The sequence below is a fragment of the Nilaparvata lugens genome, chromosome 8 (assembly GCF_014356525.2).
Source record: "Nilaparvata lugens isolate BPH chromosome 8, ASM1435652v1, whole genome shotgun sequence".
In the NCBI taxonomy this organism is placed as follows: Eukaryota; Metazoa; Arthropoda; class Insecta; order Hemiptera; family Delphacidae; genus Nilaparvata; species Nilaparvata lugens.
In genome coordinates, this window is record NC_052511.1 from 14,352,500 (window position 1) to 14,370,427 (window position 17,928).

Below are 17,928 nucleotides of genomic sequence, written 5' to 3' on the forward strand. Positions count from 1 at the left end.
GGAATATTATAATGCAAAATCACGCTTGAGTCATGTTGAAAAATATCCGAAACAGATCAGAAAAAATAGGAAACAGATCAGTCTATTGAAGACAAGATTTTTTGTCGTGAGTTATAATTGGATAAGTTTTGTGAGTATGGCGCCACTCTGTAGCCTTGTCCCTATACACTCAACGAGATGATTCCTAATGAATGAGAAGGAGAAAGGAGAAAGGAGTTATGATAAAGATATTTACCGTATTTGTTATAAGGATTCATTACGGGTTCATGAAGGGTTTATTAGTCAAAGATTTTGTTACGTGACAATATAATGTATATAGAAGAAATTCCGGAATGTAAATAACTTGCGCAACTAGATTAGTCATTAAATTATGTTATTAACTTCGTAATATTAAATATATTTAGGTAGGTGAATTAGGTTTAATTTTATTTCATGCACGGCTGCATACTCGCGGTAAATGAAATGATTGTACAGTTTTCCCACGGTAGTAGATAATTGATTGTTTGGCAAATCGGGTGATTATCAATTTTTGAAGTTATCAACAGTCATAATATCCTATGTAGCAATGTATGTATGTGATGTCTCTAATAATCATAAGTTATTTAGCATAAGACGATTTATCATAATATTCTATACTATACCCATTTTCAATAGCTTAATACTCATCCATTCATAGTTAAGAATTATACATTCACATAGTTAGGAGTTAGTACATATAGATAGAATATATTCTCATTCATAAAATAATAAGAATAATGTCTAAGGCCTTATATTTTATATTCTATTCGCTTTATAATTCATATTATTTGTTGATATCCCTATTCTTTATTAGTTTACCTTCCGTGATTAATATAATTATAATCTTATCATAGGTTTATTCTGTTCAACTGATTCCGTTTTAGTTCACTTTAATACAATTCAGTGATAGAGATTTCCTGCTGGAATACAATAATGGATAGAAAATTTTCATAGCTACGGAATGTACATCAAGCGTGTGTCATTGCTCTCCGATGACTCGCTAGCGTTGCAGTTTCAACCATTATCTTTGAATCGTAGTCGATGTAGAATAGTATTGCCTATTGAATTGCTTTATATTGTTAAAAATATGTTGCACTCTCAACTCTATAGTAATGATAGTTAGATTTCAATACATTCAGCAGAGTGAAAAGGTTTCATCCTTTACTATTATAATCAACGTACTCCATATTTTACAACAGCAGAGTAACATAGGACCAATTAAAACTATGATGTCTTTTAAACGTTTTCCCTTGTTAGAGTTTGCCAAGAAAATAACCAGGGACTCAATAAAGTGATTGAAGTATTCAAAGATTATTATACTCGGTCCATCTTTAGTGCCTACTTAAAAGTGGACACGCCCATATTGTTTTGTCCTGACTCTTGCCACAGTTTTAAAGACTCTTGCCACAAATCTCTATTAGTTATACATTTTGCTGAATTTCGGAATGATTAAAGAGATTTCTTTTGAAGAGGGCCCGCTTCAAATTGGATCCTACTATCAATCCAGAAATTCGACTCTCCAAAACATACAGAATGCCTCTATGGTAACATATCCTGATTAGATTTCTTTTTGCGTGTTTCACACCATAAGGAAGGGGAGTGTGCCGAGCACTCCTTTTAATTCAGGCCTTTTCCCGAGTTATAATAGTAAATTTAATACGCAATAGACTAGAGCCATTATTGTAAGTGAGTTAGCGAAATAAATTATTTTCTCTCTCTATTATGAACGGCCATGACTTCGAGTTTCCCATGATAGATATTTAAAAATTGTGGCTCCGAGTCGTCGAGGAATGTAGATTATGGAATTATCTCTAAAACTTAGCCTTCTTGTCGCGACATAAAGTGCGATAAGTTGGAAAACAGCAAGCATTGAAATTATAACAAACTACCGATTTTGCAGTTACTATTTGGTCCAAAGGCTCTAGAAGCCACGCGACGATTGGTCAAATTGATTCCTTTCGCCCAATAGGAGACCTGTTTCTAAATACAGTAGTGGGGATTCCCCAGTCGAGAGACCAGATTACGTTTCGGAGGACACTTTGCTAGGAGCACTACGAGAGTAAGATGTAGTCATTATGTTTCGCCCTTTTTGGGCAAGTTTATGAGTTTATATCATTTTTAGTTAATGTAGGAGCTAGTTTTATTTTTATTAAAGTTTAAATTTTCTAGTAGTGCCATGTCCTGAAAAGTTTAATTGTGTTTCTTCATCATGTACGAATAATTGTTTCTTCAAATAACCGCTAAGGTACGTAAAATAAGGTTAAAATATAATTTAGGGAATTTAATTGATTGAAACTTCCATAAGAGTATTGAATTAATTAAGCCTGTTATTTTTCAAGTTAATAATATTGATTGAGAATAATCCTTTTGATTGTATTAGTGATGGAAGATAATATAAATTTTTTTTCTAAAGAAGTATAGAAAGTTTTCCGTTATGTTACATTTGAGTTATTGTTTCTGGAAATATATTATCGTAGAGTATTGCTGAAAGTCAGGAAGATAGCCTTTAAATTGGAATGAAATTTTTAAGATTATGTTCATATTGAGTTTAAGACTCAATTTTATATTTTTCTGACTGTGTTTTCTCATGGCGTTAAGGCTTTTAACTGAACGTGAATTTATTAAATTATAACAGAACTTTTGAATTATTTGTGAAGAAAGATCCATTAATTCTGATACAAAGAATCAGTAGTTTAAAGATCAATTTCTCTATACTTATCAATGGATCATGAAGATCAACTGGTTGGAATAATTTCTCAATTACTAGAACTAGACTATGGCTTTGTTAATCCAATAGTCATTATTCTCCACTCTATTCTAACAGATCTAACGTAGTATATTGGTGAAGAATTAATAAACGATCATATAATATGTTAGTATGTTATATGATATGTTAATAATATCATCGCCTCATCCATAACAATACTATGACTTCTTCTATAAGTTACCGTACTAGAATCAGTAGAAATTTTTCCTCTGGTTTCAATAAAAATGTGATACTGTATTTTTATCCTATCAAATTATCCTCCCACATGTCAATATATTCACCCACCAGACTACATTTCAATCCATCACTGCAAGTGGGAGAGAATTCTACTACTTGTGTGTTCAAAAACTCTTGTATTGTTATCAAATTAGCTATTCACCCATGGATCACCCACGAGGGACATTATACTGCTTATTGAATGAGGATAATAGAATTAATGCGGAAGAATTTACGGTTGAATCATCTTCTTATAATCTTCCATCTGCTAAAAATGAGTCTGACCTGTCAAGGTAAGCATCATTTTCCAAAATGTTGTTGCTCAACAATACCATTCAGGTTTCAGAACCTTGACTTTTCAAGTTGAGCAATTGATTGACTCCATCCATGTTACTGTACAGATGGTGAAGTTTCAGAAACCTATTAAAATTTCGATTTCTACTTCTAGGCTATATGCAGGATAACACCGCTTTCAAATGATAGCTTAGTTCACCTGATGATTTTCAACAGATTCCGATTTGAAACTAATTTCCTATCTCATAAAACTTTTATGCCAGCTATTCTTCTCAAATTTATGTAAAAATCAATACGATATTCTTCTTCAAGTTTTTGTAACAGCTTTATTCATGAATCAATTATGGGAATTCTGGATTTCATGACTTCCTTCACACAATATCTTCAACCATTCCGACTTACTGTGAAGAATGTACTAATTATGATCGATTCATTTTCCTCCGTTCTTTTTCTCAGTTGTAACCCAAACTTAGAAAATAAAAAGAGATTCTATAAATTGTTGGTTATTTGTTCTGATATAATTGATAAATGTTCTTATCACATCATTTCAAAACAATTAACTTCTCAAGTAGCCTTTTCTTTCATAGTGAATAAAAATCAAGTATAGCGTGTGATATTTTAAATCACTAAGTAGCCCACCTGAACTCATTGAACATTCATCTTATATTATAGCTTCCATGATAATGAAAATAAAAAATACAATGCAGTTCATGACAAATAATTTCATGATTGAATGTTGATGATATTAATTGAACAGCAAGATGTAACTACAACAACTCGTCATCTCAGCTAGGAAAACAAGACTCCGTAACAATGTGGACGCAGCCTAGAGAGGATTCTCTGATAACTCAGGAGCAGGAAGAAGATCATATAATATGATCTCATGCAACTTACATATTGTACTATCATTCAAATAATAACGAGAGGTTTGTTTCCTTTCTCAAGTAACAGAAGGTGAAACTTTTTAACTGCAAATCTAGGGAGAAACTTTTTCTGAGTTGAACTTCCTGGTGAATTTTCTTCCAAATCTGAAGCTTTTCACGACTGTTGTAACTGCTTAGACCCTATTTCATTGGGGTTTTGATCATTTTAAATCTCTTATTGAAATTATACTTCTCACCATCCTTATTTCTCAATTTACAACTATGAATTCGCTATAAATCACTCCACTATCCCTACTGTAATTGATATTCGGGAATCTATATTTGTAGAGTTCCAGTAGGTACTCACTAATTTCCTCACAATCATTATGAGTAGGTTTCTAACCAATTTGGCAACTTTTTTGAAGAATTTTACTTCAAACTTTTACCTAAACTTTTCTTCATGATTCGTTATCGACGATTCATGATGAATAATATATACTCCACCATAATCAACAACATCTTCTGGCAGTTTCCGGCAGTATCTTCCTCTTTTGTACATTCTTCCTCTCTTAGTCCAGTCACTATATACCTACATTGGTGCTTGCAATTTATATTCTAGTTCTGATTTTTCAATATAATTATTATTTGGATACATGAGAGCAGTCCAGAACCAATTTCTGCATGCAAAATTTTCTTGTGCTAGATACAGGGTGGCCCAAAAACCTCGTATTTTCGGTTCATTTCCCAGTTTCTAGCTATTTCTGCCAAATCCAATAATCGGACAGAAAAATTTGCTCTCACATTTTGTTTTAGATTATAAAATTCTCAATAAAATGAATAAATAAGATCATTCGGAACTCTCTATCTCCAATGAGTACTGAGTTATGATTTGAAAAATGAATAAAATTTGAAGTAAAAATCAATTCTGATGAATTTTAGTTTTTGATCAACAATATCTTCCGATTGTTACCATTTAGATGTATAATTCAAAATCACTCTGAGCGTATTTTTATGCTCTACAATCTGAGATCAGGTAGAGCGCTCTATCACATATAGATTTCCAGGTACACCTGACAACAATGCTCGTTGTAAAGTGAAAAACACCTTATTTTCAGCTTCAACCATCATCACCAACTACATTGTCCTCACATTGATATTTCGCACAATGATATGAGTTCACGAGATTATGTTCCATGAGAGTCACCCGTTAGATGCTTTTCATTTCATTATTTCCTAGTGGAGAGGCGCGCATAAGGACACCTCACGGATCAAAATTTCAAACACTTATAACTTTTAACACAATGCTCAGATTCCATCGTACTTTACTTTATTCTTCTCAGCTAGTCAACTGGGTACAAAATAATGCATCATGAGTCAAATTCGGTTGAAAAATGTAAAATTTATTGTTGCTCATATTTCAATAAACAATTTTGCATGAAGGATGATTCTGGACTCCTCTCATCTATCCAAAAATATATTGAAAAATCATAACTACGATATGAATTGCAAGCACACCCCCTTTTTATATCTATATTGTAATTACATCTCTACTTGTACAGCTCCACCTCTGTACCACTTTCTTCTTACAACTCTCCACTACTCTCCATGTTCTTCCCAATTAATTCAACAAATCTGAAAGGATCCAAATACTGAATTATCACGACTATAGTCATCAGATCCCTCTGCTAATTTCTGTCGCAACAAAACGCAATCTTCGTGGTTCCTGTCTGCGAAATTCGGCAACAGGCATTCAATCGGCATTCTTCTCAATCTGTCAGCATTTCTCATAAGAGTAACTCTAACGCTTTCCATTCTACCAATGCTGACAGTTTCAACTGAATCTCACTACATCAGCAGCATTATCAGCAATAAGCTGTCTGTCAGAATTCCTCATAAATAATAGCTACGCTTTTCATCTAATTAATGCTGACAGTTTTAAGTGGTTTTTGACGGTCGCGATTTCAGTGTCGAAGTCACCGTTAGTCACCGATTTTCACGCTCAGCTCTTCGCTTGGCTTCGCCTAGTCCTGGCTCTAGGCCTAGGCTACTGTCTGATCCAGGCTTCTAGGCTATGATCATGACAAAGCCTGCCTTGACAGTTCTCCACATAGTGCTGGAAAATTGCCTGTCTCATGCGACTCAAGACCACAAGGTTGACTCCAATCTGCAAGCTTCCAGACTGCACATTATAATTTTATCAGTCACTAGGTCATATTTATTTACCACTTGAAATAGCTTACTTCAGATCTTGTACGAACTGTGGTTCTTATCTCGTGTTATTAGATTCTTCCTTTTATTTGATATATTTTATGTATCATTATTGTTTTTCACCCATCACTTCTACATGGAATTTGATCAATTCTTCGATTGGTGATACTCAAATAATGTAAGGATGTGAATGATTTGGTACTTAATATACTACTATGATAAGGTGTTACTTTATCAGTTATCCTACTCCATTAGTTATTTTTATACTCCACTGTTAAATAAAAGAGACATAAATATTCAAGTATTTAATTCTTAATTAACAAAACCATTATGGAAGCAACAAGTGGTCAGGCGCGGATCCAGGGAGGGGCGATCGGGGCGATCGCCGCCACCCCCCCCCCCACTATCAGAGTGGTGTTGAGAAAATCTAAATAAATTACAGTTACTATAAGTCCAGTCAATATTGACATGAAAAAAGGAGGTGTGCTTGCATTTTATATTTTAATTTTTCAATATATTGTTTGGATACATAAAACAAGTCCAGAACCAATTATTTCATGCAAAATGGCCCAAAACCCTCTTATTTTCGGTTCATTTTCCAGTTTTCAGTTATTTCCTTCAAATCCTGACACAAAAATTCTTTTTCCTTTTTTTCAGAACATGAAATTTCTAATAATGAATTCTCCATTGTCATCACATTAAAATTTCGCACCATGATATAAGTTTAATAGATCATGTTCTATGAGAATAACCCGTTAGATGCTCTAATTTAGTGGAGAGGCTCGCATAAGGACACCTCAAGGATCGAAATTTCAAACACTCATAGCTTTTGACACAATGATCGGATCTCATTCTACTACAGCTTATTCTTCTCTGCTCGTCAAGACGGTTCAAAATCATGCATCATAAGTCGAATTTGATCGAAAATATGAAATTCATCCCTGCGTGTAGTTTAATCGGTATTCAATACGGTACTCAAATAAATAACCAATAATTCAGAGCTACGTGAGTCGGTAATCCATTATTATAAAAAAGGTCTTGATCTTGAATTTTAATTTTTTCCCTCTTTTAGTCGCTGTAAATGGAAGAATATGATCGTAATGTAAGATTCAATCATTAAAAAAATCAAGAAATCGAAGTTACTTTCCTCATATTAACGGTCTAGGAAGTTCTATGATAGGAAACAGTGATTCAAAATGAATTCAAGGCAATTGAGCTCATAGAGGATGGAATCGTCCACAATTTGGAATCAATCATGAGTTCCTATCATGAGACTCTTTTTGCAAACTCTTGATTAACAGAAAAATTAGCGGAAAATGAGGAGCAGAAATCACTATTTTTAAGAGACTTATAAGAAACACTATTTTAAGAAACTTAAAATCGGCTATATCTCTCTAATGATACTGGAATCGAAAGTATTCTTCATTGAATTGGAAAAGAAAATATACTTTTCCACATTCACATTTTGAAATTTTATCCGAAGTATTTCACAAGATACACAGCTTTGAATATGGGAATTGGTCATTTTTTAGTGAATTGAAATACTGGTTGAAGTACACTCAAGGATGTACGATTTTTTTAGAAAAATTCTATTTTCTAATCGAATTTCACTAATGATGCATGATTTTGAACCGTCTTGACGTGCTGAGAAGAATGAGCTGTGGTACATTGAGATCTGATCATTGTGTCAAAAGTTATGATTGTTGTATACCTTCATGTTTGTATACCTTCACTGTTATCAAGATAGTTATGTACCCATACAAATAATTGAGTTCTTGGAAAGGAAACTTTATGTGCGTGATTAGGGGCTGATACGTTTCATCATTGCTGGATAGTGGATAAATTAATGATCTATTGTTATCTCTATGCTATGATCCTGCAGCCTATCATAGCAGAGAATAACTTTTATATAAAATTATAGTGAAGATCATAAAATTATAGAGGCATTTTTATGCTCCATGATAATGTATTACTTGACTTGGGAAATGTGTGGTTTGCCTGATGAGATTCTGGAAGGGAGTTAAGTGTGAATCCTCTCTTTCTATTTATAGTTCGTCCAATTATGAATATTTATTTACTTTTAAGGTGTCTAATTATCAGTTTTCACTGATCATATATTGATGGAATATTCAAAAAATATTGAATTTGAGCGTAAAATGCATTTTCACGTTTCGAAAATTTGGAAGCTCCTGTCTCTCATAGTTTTTTATTGATCTAGAAGGTGACTGCTAATAATTGACTGTATCGGGGGCTTTTCTGCAACAGTTAAACTGCTTGTTATTCGTTGAATAATGTCCATGGAAAAATGTGCAAATGGCAGTTCAAAACAAATTTCAAGAAAAGGTAATCAATGCACAAATGTACAAATAATCGATCATATAATAATAGGCTAATCCTAATAATACAGAAATACTGGAATACTGGAATACTGGAAAAAGCCAACAAACTTACTTCTGTCAAAATAACCATAACCAGGATTAAATAAATGAGTATTCATTCCTGGACAATCTATTTCAGGTTTCTCAATAGTTTACACCTCCTTGAATGAAGTTGGATCTAAACTGTATTGTTGGGATGAAATTCAGGCTACTTGATTTCTTCCAATCAATCGTCCATTCTCTATATTCTCCACACTCTCCACACTACAACTAATAAGGAGAAACTTGAAACAGACAAATAATAGAAATGATGAAAACAATAAAAAACCAACAGGAAAGAAAATTGACTCATACAGTATGTTTCATAGTATAGTGAGTAAGATCATAGAGTGAAGATACTGTTTAATCTATTTATTTGTCTCTGGTAAGTTCCTCCTAACACAACAAAAATAGCAACCAAATTATCTATGTAATATTCAATCAATCGAAATGTAATAATTTTATATATTTTTTCATATATATAGTATTTTGATAAATAATAACTATAGATAATTTCAATTTTATAATTGATAGATTATAATGAAAATATATCAAACAAAGCCTACCTCACACTTCCTCTCCAAGCAATGACCAAATATCAGCTTCAACACTCCTAGATCACAGTGATCGAAAACGACCGCACGCACACCGGTACAGCAATCGGAGTGCTTCAATCAACTACACGTGTCCGCACCTCTCTGAGTACGGAGTCCGACTGACAAGTCCGTCGTTTGTACCCGGCTGATGACCATCCAACCGGTAGACCTGCCCTACCATGCTCTTGTGGCGCTGGAGAAATCACTTCAGGTCAGGTTCACTTCAAACTGTCACCTATGTTGAATGGGCAGGCATTGCTGTTATTCACAAGCGAACACTGCCAATGTGAAATGGATCTCAATGTTGTGAGACTCACTCCATACTGTCAGCATTGGTTGAACGGGAAGCTTTGATGTCTATGCATGAGGAATGCTGACTGTTTGGAATGAGTCTCACTATAGCAACAACCTTCTCAAGTTGTAGGCTGCAACAACGTAGCCTCCGGCTCTGCTCCTCTTATCAGTGCTAACGTAACATATTATGCTAAATTGTGATTCACTTAATACTGTCAGCCTTAGTCGAATGGACAGCATTCATGTTATTCATGAGGAATGTTGCCAGTTGAAGGGAATCTCAGTATATCACATGTGTGTGGCTCTTTTTGTCTAGATATTCTATCCGAGTTCGTTCTATCAGTGCAATAGTAGTCATGCGGTTGCACAAGATCACTAGTAGATTTTGTTTTCTGAAAGTGTCCTGTGACAAGATGCAAATTTATTTATTTATTATTTTAATTTTCACAAGAAAGCACTGGATGGGAGAGAAAAACAAAGGGTACTCCTTGTAATACAGTATTTCTCTCCCAAATTTAGATAATAGTTTAAAAGTCCAAAATGAGGTTATGATGATTTTGAAAGTACGTGACTCGTACAAGTGAAGTTGATCCTATGAAGTTGGGAATCGTATCAACCGTACAGAATCAAAGCTAATTATGTAGCGGGTTTTGTTTTTTCTCCAAGCTTCCAGTGACAAAATAAAATTTTTCCAGCTAGAAGCTCACATACTTACGACTGGCTTTTGAGTAGCAAGTACGTTCTATAACAACCTGAGTCGAACGAGCGTAGCGAGCTCTCTCTGATGATTAAATGCTCAAATCGTTGCTCGCTTGTGGGGCTGTTTGATTGACGATTATCTCTGATTGCATTCATCAGTCAACTTCGAAAAATGTTCTAATGTTCAACACGATGATGCATGATGCATGCAATATTAATAACTGAATGAACCTAATTTGAACTATTTCTCATGACTCTCAGCTGTTCTCAATAACACAGCTGATAGAATATCAACGGCATTTTCGAGGGGATTCTCCAGCCCGTGGGGCTCACTAGTACTTCAAGTACCAACTTGTTGGAAAAGTCTACTTTTCTCTAAGATATATTTTGCTGAAAATGTAAACCAAATGTATATCACATAGTTTTGTGTGTGAGGAATGATGATTGGACTACTTAATCCATATAGTAATAAGTATATCCGTGTGAATTCCAAATTCCATGTAGATCACATTTAGCAGACTGAATACTCAAATCCATTATGTAGGCTATCTTCGTGCTCAAACTCCTCACTTCCTCGCTTTATACTTCACTCGATGTATCTTTAAATCCAATAATTGCAATTGGGAATTTTAGGTTTTATTGTTTGAGCTCACTTCCGAAGTAAATATCGCCAAATGTTTGTAGAGCACCAGCTTGGTAGCTCTGCATTTGGGAAGTGAGTTACTGCTCATTATTGATAACTGAATAACAATAAGAACCAGTTCTGATATTTTGATATTTTTTATTTTGGATTTTTACACTTTTGATAGAGCCAGAGGATGAGGTGTAACTCGTTCATTTGGTATAGCAACTGTGATGTATCAAAATTGATACATATTGTTTGATTGAGTGTTTTATGAGATATGAGATCGAAATTTGCATTTGAGCTTGTTATCAGTTCAGAAATTAGTCCAGTGAAGGAAAAGTTACAGAGGGAAAAGTTGGGAGCACAATATTGTTAAGCCCGCAGCTCTTTCAAGGATAGTTGGGGGTTGAACATTTCGAAAGTCCTCACTCTTACGCCTTGTGCTGAGAGATTGAGAGAAATAAAGAGATCCATTAATTGGCTCTTTGTTTATATCTCAAACAATATGTGTTTAATGAATATCATGATTGAATACAACATTGAAGCTCAAGACTTTTCCAACAAGTTTCATCTGAAACAGTCTCCCATATCTCCATCACAATTTTCGAGATATACGCTCTCGAAAGGGTGAAATTTCAAAGAAAATCCCTTTTGTATCTTATTTCTTCATCTTCTTGTCTGATCAGTTTTCAACGATTGATTAGAAAAACTGTGCTGAGCGATAAAAATTGTCTTCCAAACTTTTCACGGAATACCTTCTTCCGTTGCTTAGACTATTTATGTAAAAAGTAGTTCATTTTACTCCATCCAATATATCAGATGATCGGTTGCATTCAGGTGGAAGAAAAATTGTATGCACTCTCAATGCAGTTTCATTGAAGATATCAAATTCAATGAGTAATCAATCACAAGAGAAAAAACAATGTAGTTGTAACTGGAAGCATGTAGGTCTGATGTGTATGTCTTTCTTCTCAATGATGAGATTGAAAAAAATCTTTCAGAATATCTATAATAAGATCAATATTGATAACATTATTATGCAGTTGTGATCTACTTTTTCTCAAATCCAGTGTAATTCGATGCATATCTAGAAAAACTAAAAATCACTAATCACATCTAGAAATAACCTTGTATGCAACATTGCTGTATTTTCAATGTTTCTGGTATCGTGATATCGCATTGGGAGTCAGTTTTTCCAGTTTCCAATTAGAATACAAGGTGCACAACTTGTGCAGTAGTATTGCACAATGCATTGCACTTGCATTCATGTGACTTTGTTGTAAAAGAAATAATATCTGAATATTAGGTGCATTGGGTGCATATCATGCTTTTCCACTTTTTTTAAAGATTATTTATTCATATTGGATGTTGGATTAACTCTACATACATGAGGAGCATGTGAGTGGGACACACCCATTTCAAGCTATGGATTTCTGCGACAAGATTGGCAAATTCAGATAATCGAATGCACTGATTACTGTTATGTATTGTGACTACTTTTTACAACATGAAAGTGATTTTTGTCCCACTAGGGATTGAATTACTTAGGAAGTGGGCAACAAGTGGAGTATGGGGTATCGGGTTTGTGTTGGTATTATATCAGAGAAGGTCGGAAGATTTTGATACTTGGAGAAAGTGTGAAAAAACTATACAAGTTGGCCTAATTTATGTTTTTTCTAGTTTAGTGTTGTAATATAGATTACCTCAGAAGCATTTCTATGAATATGTTTTTTTTTGCAAGATAAGTTAGTGAATTGCTTAGTGCTATCCTGAAAATTCGAATTTTGTTAAAATATCGATGAATTAATGGAAAATACATATATTCGAATCCATTTGTATTTCTGAATTATACAAAATTTGTTGAATGAAAATACTTCAGTCTCACTTTGAATTATAGTGGAAATGATGTAGTTACTCATATTGAAAATTTAGTGGAAATATTCGATGTTGACACACAAATTTATTAAAATAACGAATTACCGGTTTCTGATTTCTACACAATTTCTGTTCCTTGGTTTAATCTTCTGGTCAATTAGAACTGAAGTATGGAGCAGCAGAAGATTAGTAATGAGCAAGCGCTATGATTGGTAGACGAATGACCAATGAAGGTGAACTCTGCCATTGACGAAGACAAGCCACTCCCACAATGAGTGGTTCTTTCAAACTTTACATCAATGGCGGTTCATACACCAGACCTCTTAACAAAAATCAATAAAGATTCACCAGTATATAAATCATTTGATTAATTGTAACTGGTGATTTTCTATACATTTTCATTTTAAAAATCTATTCTTATTTTTATTTCCTCAGAAAGTTCATATAATTGAGAGGACAGAAGGAGAGCAAAACATCTTATAATGTGATTATATGATACCCGCTAGTGTATCATTATTCTCCATTCATTTTTGAAATACTTCAAATTAAAATCTAGTAGATTATATTCTTGGATTTGCTACTAGTGTTTCCTCTCCATTCGCATCTAATCGTATTCAATTGCATATTATTCAGTCACAAACATATCATACGTAACTTCAGGTTCACAATTGGATTGCTCATTTCAAGCTCAACAAACTCCAAAAAGATGGAGCAGGAGCAATCTAATCTATATTTCCTCAAATTGTTTTATTTATTCGACTTTGTATTCACCAAAAATCTCATGAATAATATTATTTGTCAATTTTAGCGGCTACAAACTCCAGTACCAATGCCTGAAGACAAGCTTTGTTAACGTAAATATTTTATTGGGTGTATTGAAACGGATATCTTTGAAGGTTATTGGTTGTGTAGATTAGTTGCTTGGCCGTGAAAGTAGCAGCTCAGCTATTGCGCTAACAAATAGTTGGAATTTCCAGTTGTGCTTAAACTTATGGCTTTATTTCATCACTACCAGCACTCTGAGTTTGACGTAAACTACAAAGGATTTATTGGATGTGGTTAACTGGGATAGCTGATCCACTATTCGGTTAAAATGAGACATAAAAATTTCAAATTATCACAATATCTATCAATCTTAGACACTATTCTCTGGCATGCCAAATTCGAGTGGTTGACCTTGAATTAGAGGGCTTGAAGTGAGCTTTATTCTTGACTGGAGTAGCTGAAGCTCTTTAATAAGTGTTGTAAACTTTACAGTTTACAGTTTGGTGCAATATTTTTATTCTTTTCGGTTTCCAATCTAATTAAATTCTGAATTTCGGTTTGTATATTTCTGGACTCTGAATTTGATTCGAAGTGAATACTACTATAACAATTCGGAAAAGGAACAGTTTTGGGCTAGGCCTGTTGGTTCTTTTATAATCATGCATTTGATTTGTGCATCTAATGTAAATGAATATAGGAATTTGAAATGCTTCATCCAAGTCCAGCAGACTAAAGAAGCAGAACTTCTAGTCAAAATTCAAATAAATTGTTTGAACAATTCAACTACAACCTCATGTTTTGTTGAAGATATATAAGACGGATAAATATATAAAACAGATAGACGAATAGCCCATAAGTTAATGTTAGCGTGAAGGTTACTGTTAGTGATGATAGAAGTTCAGTACAGAACTTGATAAAAAACCTATAACCACTCTTTCATTTCATTATGCGGTCAATTCAATATTTTATCGTGATTTGAGTAAGAGCTTAAATTTATCCGTCATCCAGAAAAAAGTCAGAGTACACTAATCAGGAAAATATGATTCACTGAAATGTTTCATTTGGAGTGTTGGCTATTTTCAAGAACTTTGATGAAATTTCCTATACTTGAAATTTCAAGAAAATGTTCCTCTCAAATCTCTACGAATGCTCTGATTAATCTTCAGAATCTATTCAAACTCTCACTTAAAGTTTATCTCAGTTAGAACATAGTCCTGACTTCATGTAAAAATGTAAAAGAATCAATGCATCTTTTTCTAACTCTATTTTTATTTTTTATTTTTTTATATTTTTTATTTTATTCTTCTAACTCTTATTTCATCTCGAAATACTATGACTTGAACCTTCCACTTAAACCGACTTTTCACGAAGTAGAATAAAGTTGAAAAAGGGTGTACTTGGATTTTTAATTTTTATATAAGTACGAGTAGCCCTAACCAAAAACGTCGATCCTGACGTCACGTTCAAATTATCCCATTATCATATTGTAAGCCTATACCTCATCATTTAAACAGTTGGGTCTATCACTATTGATAATTCAGAGTGTGATATAAACCACAATTTTAGACTACCAAAATAAGACAATAATCGAATTCAATCCCAGCTTACCGCAATTATGATTTCAAAATAAAGTTATCAATCTAGAATGACGTTTTGTGGTCGTTTGAAAATAATACAATGGAAATAATATTTGATTGAGCTGTCGCATTGTTGAGAACATTGATAAAGACTGCAAAAAGTATCAGTTTGATCAGCTGATTGTCAGAAGGTAATGGACATTGGACCTCAACAACCAATGAATGCGTAACCAATTGATCTATCACTTGATAATAGTCACTGTTCCACTGTACAATGATTTAGATAAAGTGCTGCATTGTTCTTCAGCTTAGTGCACTGCAATTTACTACTGTAAGCTTCACTCCAAATTGTCAGTATAGGTTGAATGAGAAGCTGTAGTGTTATTCATAAAGAATTCTTACTGTTCAATGTTAATCTCACTATACCAAAGTGTTCAACGATTCTGGTTCTGGAATGTAGAATTTTATTCAGTTTGTTCACATTGTAACTCAAGCGTACAACCTTCTATATTCAATCGAATTGCAATAATCAGTTTTTCTCCCAAATGATACACATTCAATATAGTGTGTACATGCATCTGCAATATTATTTTTGCAATGAATATTGTGTTGTGATTATGGGAAACTCCAGGATGATATTATCTTGTACTCAGGATAACAATGGTCAGAATAAGGTTTTCGTATTTGTTCGACTTATCCACAAGACGTTTTGAAGTTTTAAAGAGGATTGCTCTAAGGATTGTTTTGATCGAAACTATACTAGCGACTAAACTCTAGTTTGATTTTTTCTTACTGAGGATTTAGTCCAGTCACAAGTTAGTGGAAAAGGGCCGATCGGGTAACTAATTCCGAACATTCTAAATTTTTCGTGTAATTATCCTGGAAATTGAAATCTATCTGAGATAGAACGGTCTACCTGGTCTCAGGTTGTAGAGCACAAAATTATGCTCAGATTTTGATGCTACATTTTAATTGTGGAAATCGATGGAAAGAGTTGATTGAGAACGGAAATTCCAATTTTTCTGAAAATATGACTCCTCATTTTTGAAAAATTGTAACTAGTACTCCATAAAGATGGAGAGCTCCAAATTATTTTATAATTTTCAGAATGTATAAAAAAGGCGGGAGTGATTTTTTTCCCGATGGCTCGATTTGAAAACTGGGAAAAGAAACGAAAATTCAAGGTTTATGGGCACTCTGTAAAGCTCCTCCGGGGCTTGAAAGTCAACTTTTTGTAATAAAGCTTTCCAATACTCCAGAATAATTGCACAAGTGAATAAGCGTGTTTGTAGTTTTTTCCAGCAAAAAGTACCTGGTCAGTTATGACTGGACTAATATTAACAAAGTTGTCTTGCGCTCTACTATGACAATTATTATTTGTCTACAATCATCAAAAATATCAAATGAATAGGGTTGAGTATCAGATGAGATTCTAATATTGACAACTCATGTCCCAGAATCGTTGAAATGGAATGAATGTAGTTGAAGAGAACTTATATTGAATCTCAGTCGCAACAGGCGCCTCATTAATGCATTAAATTGTTGTTATGTATAGTTCAAATGTATGAGCATTGTACACGTGCCAATGTTCCAGGGTGACTTTTATCCAAGCCAGATATGTAATAAGTGGATATTTGTGTCTCACATGAACTGAAAGTGGGTTTTGCTTTTCTGAAGGCCATTTTAGAGCCACGCCTGTCTAGCTAACTCACGACCTGTGCCTTGTTCTATGTATCCTGATACTCAGATTTATGTTGGCAAAAATATGTTTTGTTGGTGCTAAAAGCATTGCCAAATAGGTAAGTAAGCCCACAATCAAGCTTTTAATTCAATTCCTCCTCAGGACTATTCATCCAACAATAATATCAAGATTTGTTTCCCAACCACAATACCTGACTCTCTATATACGAGTTCACTACATCTTCCTTTTTCAACTTTGAATCCATTTCAACATCATTCAATTTTTGTGTGGAGAGTTCATAATCCATTTGTCAATAATTTCTCTTCTATCTCAACATCATCCAATCTTTGTCTTTATTTTTATGATTATAGAGTTCTTAAACCGTATGAACTCTCTAATTCTTCTTCAGATCCCTTCAGCATTGAATAAATTGTGATTCTACTCAGAGACATGATTTTTATTTCACGGTTTGTTCATTTGTGAGTGTCAGTGGTGAATAGGAAAATGTCTAGAGCTAGCCAGTAACCTCTTTGACTGCGTTTATATCTTCCTCCTTCTCCTGCATTCATATTTCTCCTTGGCTTCTTCTGTAAATGGATGCGATAGATTCATCAGCCTGGTAGTTATCAGAGAGTACAGCTCTTATCAAAATCCCTTTTAGCTGTTCTCCGTGTAGTCAATTTCTGCAGTCAATTAATGCTCCTTATTATGGATACGGTACAATAACATTGATATCCTTTTATTGAGTGATATGGATAAAGAGCTCTTTAGATATTAAGGCCCGGTTGCACAAAAGCCGGTTAAATTATAACCTTGATTAATTTCACGAGAACCAATGAGAGAAGGCCTTTTAGAAAAGACGGCTTCTCTGATTGGTTCTCGTGAAATTAATTACGGTTAAAATTTAAATGGCTTTTGTACAACTGGCACTGAGTCATTTTCAAGACATTCAATTAAAAATTCTTATCATTTTAACAAAAGTTTTTTTTATAATTCTGTGAAGCCTGAAGGCGACGATTAGACGATTCGAATT

General features: G+C 33.8%; 2 protein-coding genes across 4 annotated transcripts in view; one reads left to right on the top strand and one right to left on the bottom strand.

The window, feature by feature from the left end:
• Positions 1-9,550, bottom strand: part of LOC111062511 (protein yellow) — a 76,921-nt gene extending 67,371 nt beyond the window's left edge. The window contains exon 1 of one of the 2 annotated variants that reach the window (XM_039434015.1): positions 9,350-9,550. The gene's annotated coding sequence lies outside the window, so the exon portion shown is untranslated. The remainder of the gene's footprint in view (positions 1-9,349) is intronic. The other variant, XM_039434016.1, reaches the window with a different exon arrangement.
• The window catches only part of LOC111062260 (major royal jelly protein 3), an 80,462-nt gene that overhangs the window by 36,629 nt on the left and 25,905 nt on the right, over positions 1-17,928 (top strand). The gene's annotated exons all lie outside the window — the stretch shown is intronic.